At 31.7% G+C, this 6,695-nt stretch overlaps 1 long non-coding RNA gene across 3 annotated transcripts; it reads right to left on the reverse strand.

Annotated features, from left to right (window-relative positions):
* Nucleotides 1-2,856: 2,856 nt before the first annotated feature.
* On the reverse strand, nt 2,857-5,054 carry LOC120082531. 3 transcript variants are annotated; one of them, XR_005483205.1, is made up of 3 exons: nt 4,770-5,054; nt 4,159-4,678; nt 2,857-3,174 (listed from the first exon to the last, which is right to left on the reverse strand). It is a non-coding gene; the product is annotated as an uncharacterized LOC120082531 (long non-coding RNA). The 3 variants fall into 3 exon arrangements; XR_005483204.1 differs by having other exon boundaries at nt 2,857-4,355; nt 4,608-4,678; nt 4,770-5,051; XR_005483203.1 differs by having other exon boundaries at nt 2,857-4,678; nt 4,770-5,050.
* Between the last annotated feature and the right edge of the window lie 1,641 nt (nt 5,055-6,695).

The raw sequence follows: 6,695 nt of genomic DNA on the forward strand, positions 1-6,695 counted from the left end.
CTCAGATCATCATACTATTTCATCCATCATATAGTTTATCATAAAAATAAAGTTCCTTAAACATGCTGAAAGCATTTGGAAAAGATAACATATTTAAATCATATCAATTCCATGAAAAACATGCTTTACAATAGCATGAAGACAGTTCCACAGTTCATTGCTTGGCATTTCATCTATACACTTAGCATGAGAATAACTTTAAAGAAATCATAATTTCTAATTCATTAAAAACATTAATTCATCACATAGTCACTCACAACTTATTGGCCTCTTAACAGGTTACATGTTTCTTCTAGTTCTTCTTGCCTGAAACGACATATTTCTCGGTTAAACCACTGAGAATTCCTAGTAAAATACTTCATTAATTCATTTATTAAAGGAATTTTATGCAGATGGCTCTAACTGGTGAGACCCCCATGAGCCACAAGCGAGATCCCTAGAGCAACACCGCGAGGTCACCACAAGCGCACAGCGAGATCACATGACGACACCAGCAAGATCATCTGAGTGAGACCAGCGAGATCACCTTGAGTGAGACCAGCGAGATCACTTGAGCGAGATCTCATTTACCAGCGACACCAGTGATACTCAGCCCCCAGCGATACTAGCGATACTTTAAAATGAAATATTTTAATTTTCACTAATTTGTCATGTAGATTGCCAAAACCAAACTTTCGAAGTTCCTTTTCCCTTTTTAATCTTCCTACCGCCTCCCAAATTCAAGGATAATTCGCCACGTCAACTCATATCTAATGACTCAGCCAGCCAAATAAGTGAGTTTCTTTATTTAATACGTTTTTCTTTTTCTTTCTTCAATCTCTATAATTTGCATAGATTTTCACTTATATGATATTTAATATATCATTCTTTTGGCGAAACATACTTGTTTAGGAACTTAGATTTCGAGATTTACACTTAGCTTACACGAGCTTATTTCTTCATGCTTTCACCCTCTATCCTTGCTAAGTCATGGCTTCATTCAACTCATTAAGAGACATCTCATTACTTTCTCTCTTAAATAATTAGGGTTTGAGCTTACACTATGGGTTGGGCGTGGGGCTCAATGAGGTCTCTTGGCTTTTTGGCCCTTAACATCAAATTAATTAAACTAATTAATGTTTTGATGATAAACATACTTTTATTTATTGAAAATTGATGTTTTGAAATGCTCATTGCATAGAGTTTGGAACAACAATTTGAATTGCCCAAATCGGAGCTCAAACGAAAAAGATATAGGCAAAATAAGTTTAACGGAAAAATCCTGAGCTGGTGATGTGACAAGTTTACTCATAAAGTGGACCAATTGAAAGATGTCGCTTGCAGTATGAATAGTAACATGGTTAGGATGGCAAAATTCCCCATGGGGTCGGGTCCTCGCAGGTCCTCGACCTGATCGGGGCAGGGAACCCAGTTTGACCGGGTATAGAGGTCAAACTGGGGATTTAAATCGGGTCCGGTCGAGAACAGGGCAAGGAAGGGAGGGGATCCTCGCCCCGTCCCTGACTTCCGCCCGCCCCGATTATTTAATTAATTTGAATCATATTTACAGTTAGAGCATATAATGGAATAATAATATAAAGATTTTACATGTATGATAGCAAGCAAAATAATCAGTGAAAATCATAGTTTATTGTTTATTGATGGTAATTTTTTAATTTTAATTTTCTAATATAATAAATTTTATAATAAAAAACATTAAAATACTTTTTTAATTGTTAATTTAAACATATATATGTAACAATAATACTAATTTATTACATAAAATTTACAATTTCAATATAAATACTAATGTTAGTTAATTTTAGGTAATAAAAATAATAAAATAAAAAGCGAGGATTTTTCCTCGCAGGAACCCGAATCCCTGACCCTGATCCCCCAAGACGGGGAATGGGGCAGGGACGGGGATTAAAAATCCTTACGGGGAGGGGATAGGGAATGCATAAAAATCCTCACAAGGATTGGTAGTTTTAAATTCTCTATATTTATCACCAATCTTTTATTACTATTAAATAGGGTACTTTAAAGTGTGATTCTTATCTTCTTATTTAATTCAAAATGAAATTATTTCCATGAGTTTATTGTTTAAATTACTTATTACTTAAAATTGTATTCATTTTCAAAGAAGTATAAAGCATTATCTCTTGAAAATAAATCTTTGATAGATAAAAATTATTGTTTAAAGAATAGACACTACTACAGAAATTGGATTACGTAATATTTTTCTAATGTTAAGTAAAGGGTATACTTGACGCTTATGAAAGCGTTGAGTATTCGACTGTCAAGTATGATGTGATAACTTGACTTCAAAAAAACACCAAGACAAATGTTTCGTGATACAATTTCCGTGTCAAGAAAGATAATACACTTGACATAGGTGGTATGTCAAGTTTATTAATTCTTGACATTGATTACGTATCATATATGATAACTCTTGACGTTTTTTATTTGTTAAGTATGTCTTTTTTTTTTTCAAATTAAATGCCCCAATTGATATTCTCATTTTCTGCCTTGTATTCCAACAATATAATTACATCAACTAAATAAACATTTACATTTAACATCTATCAACTCAATATATTCACTAAAAATTCCATATGTTCAACTATGACCTTTCATATTAACACTCCTCACAAATGAGGATAATATTTCTCTTTCACATGTACATGCACAAAATAAAATCTCAATTATTGCTTTTGTATACAAAACTCAACTTTCAACAAACATAAAAGTGACAAATTGTTTAATAAGTAACCTCTCAATAAAGTACATTATTTAATCTATATATCGAGTTTTGAAGTCTAAAGATCGAGAACTAAGGGTCAGACAAGCCATGTTTAAGCAAGTCAACTTGCAAAATAGAATAAATGGCGATAACATCAAATTTCAAAATATAGAAATAATTGTTAAGATACAACAATGACAAAAAGTCAACTTGTAAAATAGAATAAATGGCGATAACATCAAATTTCAAAATATAGAAATAATTGTTAAGATACAACAATGACAAAAAGTCACACACAAGGAAAAATTTACATGATTGGTTTACTTTATACAATGAAAAAATATCATACTCGAAACTTAAAAAATACCTGCAACTTAAAATTAGAGACTTGCTGGGATTTCATTCATTCTCTTTTGACCATATCCAACTCCGGGAGGAACAATTACTTTTAGCTGCAAAACAAAGGAAGAAGATGGGAGAGATTTGAGAAAATAAAATAAAGAGGAAGAAGATTATCAACAAATCAAGCATATGCTAAAATTTAAAATAGAAAAACGCAAATACTTTTCCCCCAACTTTCACAACTTTCAAGCGAAAGCGACTTGACACAGTTGTAATCCCTCTATAAAGGCAATCAAAGTGCATCTTTAATAGAAAACTAATACAGGAATCAATGAGTAGAAGAGAATATTGGAAGCCCAATCTTATCTACAAGCAATAAAAAATTTCTATGTATGCAACACTCATTCCCACAACTAAGTAGTAGCACAACAAGTCTAAGTTCAACAGAATATGAAATGTGTTAATCTTGCTAAAACTTAATCAAATATATAAGAAATTTTACCAAATGTGTCTCACCATACACTCTTCAACAAAATCTATCACCAGATTAGAAACACATCATTAGAATCAAATAAGAGACATGCAAGTTTTCATTTAAAAATAATTTGAATCTAAGGCTAGCCACTCTAGTTACAAATTTTAAAAAATATGATAGCAAAATTACAAATGCAAAAATTACAAATTAAAAAAATAAGTTTCTGCCACAAAAGTCCAGAATTATAACCTATAATCATAAATCCAAATTTAAGTAAACTCCTAGGACCTAATTTCATTCATCAAAATAGCCAATTAACTTCAAATAGATTATCGAAAGTGTGGCTTGATTCGAATGCCACTTCAAAACTACAACTAAGTAATCCAACTAACGAAAATTTCAATAATAATAATGGTTATAAAACCAAATTCCAGCAACTATGTAACAATTCCAAAAGAGTTTCAAGACCTTAATATCTATCAAAACGTCCAAACATTATTAACTTTGTTGAATAGTGACTCCAATCCCTAGAAATCTTTGAATTGAACATTAAAAATTGAAAATAACTCAATTATTAGACCAATACTTCAATGGGTAACAAAGAACTATTAATACTAACCTCCAAACTTACCAAAACCTTGCCAAGATCGGTCTCAAACCTATTGAATAGCAACTCAACTCCTTCCAACACTTCAAAATCAATCTCATCATCAAACATTCAAACAAGAAAATCATTACAGAAGATGCTACAATTCTTCATGGCTAATTCCTAAACTAACAAGCCCTCAGATTCGTGAAAAATAGATCATTCAGACTCTGCAGAATAAAATAAAATGGTTAAATGCAGAGATAAGTATGGTGGTAAATGCTTCAACTGAAAAGTAAGAATGAAGATAAGGTTTCATTCATGATAATCAAATAAATCCTAGTACATGAACCAAAATAAATTTTAACCTTTAGGTTCACACTCCTAAGCATTCAATCATGCCAAAATCAACAACAAATCTTAATAACTTAATTCGTATAAATTACTCTCAAACCGAAAAGTTATAAAGCCCCAAATCATACCAAAATTCTTGCCGGAAACAAGCTCGAATCCGCTGAACAGCCCGCTTTTGGTTGCAAATCCCCCTTCTAAACTTGAATCACGACCCAAATACAATGGGTATAAAAACAAAGCCCAAATTTTAATGGGTAACAAAGAAATTTCAAGAATCTCAACAACCTTACCCAAGAATCAATTCTGCCGAAGAACGAACATAGCGACAACTGCACACACTCGACCGACGGTGGAATAGAAGAGGGAGAGCGGCGAGGCTGGCGGACGAAACGATGAGGACTAGCGTTATCTCGCAGTGCGGCTAATTGAGTGACTCGTGAAATCCGACGTCGACCTAATACTTTTGTCGGTGGTGAGGTGGCTGAAACGACGACTGTAGTTCATGGGGCTCAGATGTTCAGGTGGCGTAAGCTAGGGCTGGCATTGGCAATGTTATGTGTGAAGCCTGATAGCTAGTGTTGTTAAAATAATAAGTCAATTATTTTTTATATTTTACTTTACATAAAAAATGTGTTAAGTAAGAGCTTCTTATATTTAAGACCTTATATTACTTGACGCGAAAAACATATCAAGTAATGGTTCACGTGAAAATATTCAAAATATTCTGTTAATCTCCACTTTTTTAACCCTTTTACTTGACATTTTCTTTTCTAAAAGGTTATTACTTGACTTTTTTCCAAAGAAACATCAAGTAATTACAAACTTTTGAATGTGATATTCATGAGAAAAATGTTCTTTTACATATTCTTAAAGAGAAAGAATTGTTTGCTAATAAAGAGCTTGTAACTGCAAAAGAGTCTATAAAGGAATTCACTATTGGTGCACAAAACTTGGATAAAATTATTGATGTGGGTAAACCCTTTAGTGATAAAAAAGGACTAGACTATGTGAATGAAAATTCTTCTTCTACTTCTAAAAGCACTACTTTTGTTAAAGTCATCCCTTATATGTCTCAATATGTTTTGCCTAATGTATCTAATTTTGTGCCAAAGTATGAAAAAATTAAACATATTCATGAAAATTCAAAGTTTGTGCGTGAATGATTTCATGCATGCTAGACCAAATTGTGCTCGTAATGTGGACTTTGTGAATAAACTTGAAAAATCAAAGTTTAGGCCTAAACATTCACTTGCTAAAACTCATTGCGTGAATAGTGCCGAACTTGTATCTAATCACAGAAAGGCTAGAGATATCCATGCAAAATCAAAATTTGTGCCTACTTGTCATTTTTGTGGAGTTAAAGGTCATATTAGACCAAATTGTTTTAAATTGAAAAATGCTCCTAGAAAGAATTTCTTGAATAGAAATAAGGTGCAAAATCAATTAGTTAAAAAGAAATTTTTGCCTAATGTTGAATGTTATTCTTGTGGCAAAATTGGTCATAAAATTGATACTTGTTATTTACAAAGAATGAATCCTAGTAATATGGAATTAAATTTAAATGGGTTCCAAAGTCTTTGCTTACTAACAATAAATGACCAAAGAAATGGGTTTCGAAATCATTTGGTTGAGCTTTCTTTATAGGTGTGATTTCAAGAAGCAATTGGTTGCTTGGACTCCAAATTAAAAATTAATTCAAATTGGAGCAACTAAAAAGCTTGCTTGAATCCAACAAAGGAAAATAACTTATTTAGTAACATTTATTTATTTTTTGAGATAATTATTCTTTTGGTTTATTTATGGAAATTATATCTCTCGAATAGTTTAGTTAAAATTTGAGATTTTGTGAAATACTTTGATTATTGGTTTTAATGCCATGAGAAACGATTGTATATCTATCTATTTGGCATTTGTCCTTATTGCTTATGATTTGGCTTTTTAGCAAATTAGATGCTTGTTCTATCCTTGTGTCTTCTTGAAAGGTTTTAAGTAAAAGGATATTGAGTCTTGCAATAGATTTTTCATTGTTTTGATGATTGATGTATCTTGTTTATGCTCTTGGGTATGGAATAGATTAAACTTTTATTAATTGTTTTTGAGTATGAATTATCCATATTCCCTGGCTTAATTGTTGAATGAAAGTTATTTTGAATTGATATTAGTCTTGTTTAAAAGGATGTGATTTGTATGGTTGTTTGAAAGATTTGTTAAATTCT

Source organism: Benincasa hispida, chromosome 8 (assembly GCF_009727055.1).
Source record: "Benincasa hispida cultivar B227 chromosome 8, ASM972705v1, whole genome shotgun sequence".
Taxonomy (NCBI): Eukaryota; Viridiplantae; Streptophyta; class Magnoliopsida; order Cucurbitales; family Cucurbitaceae; genus Benincasa; species Benincasa hispida.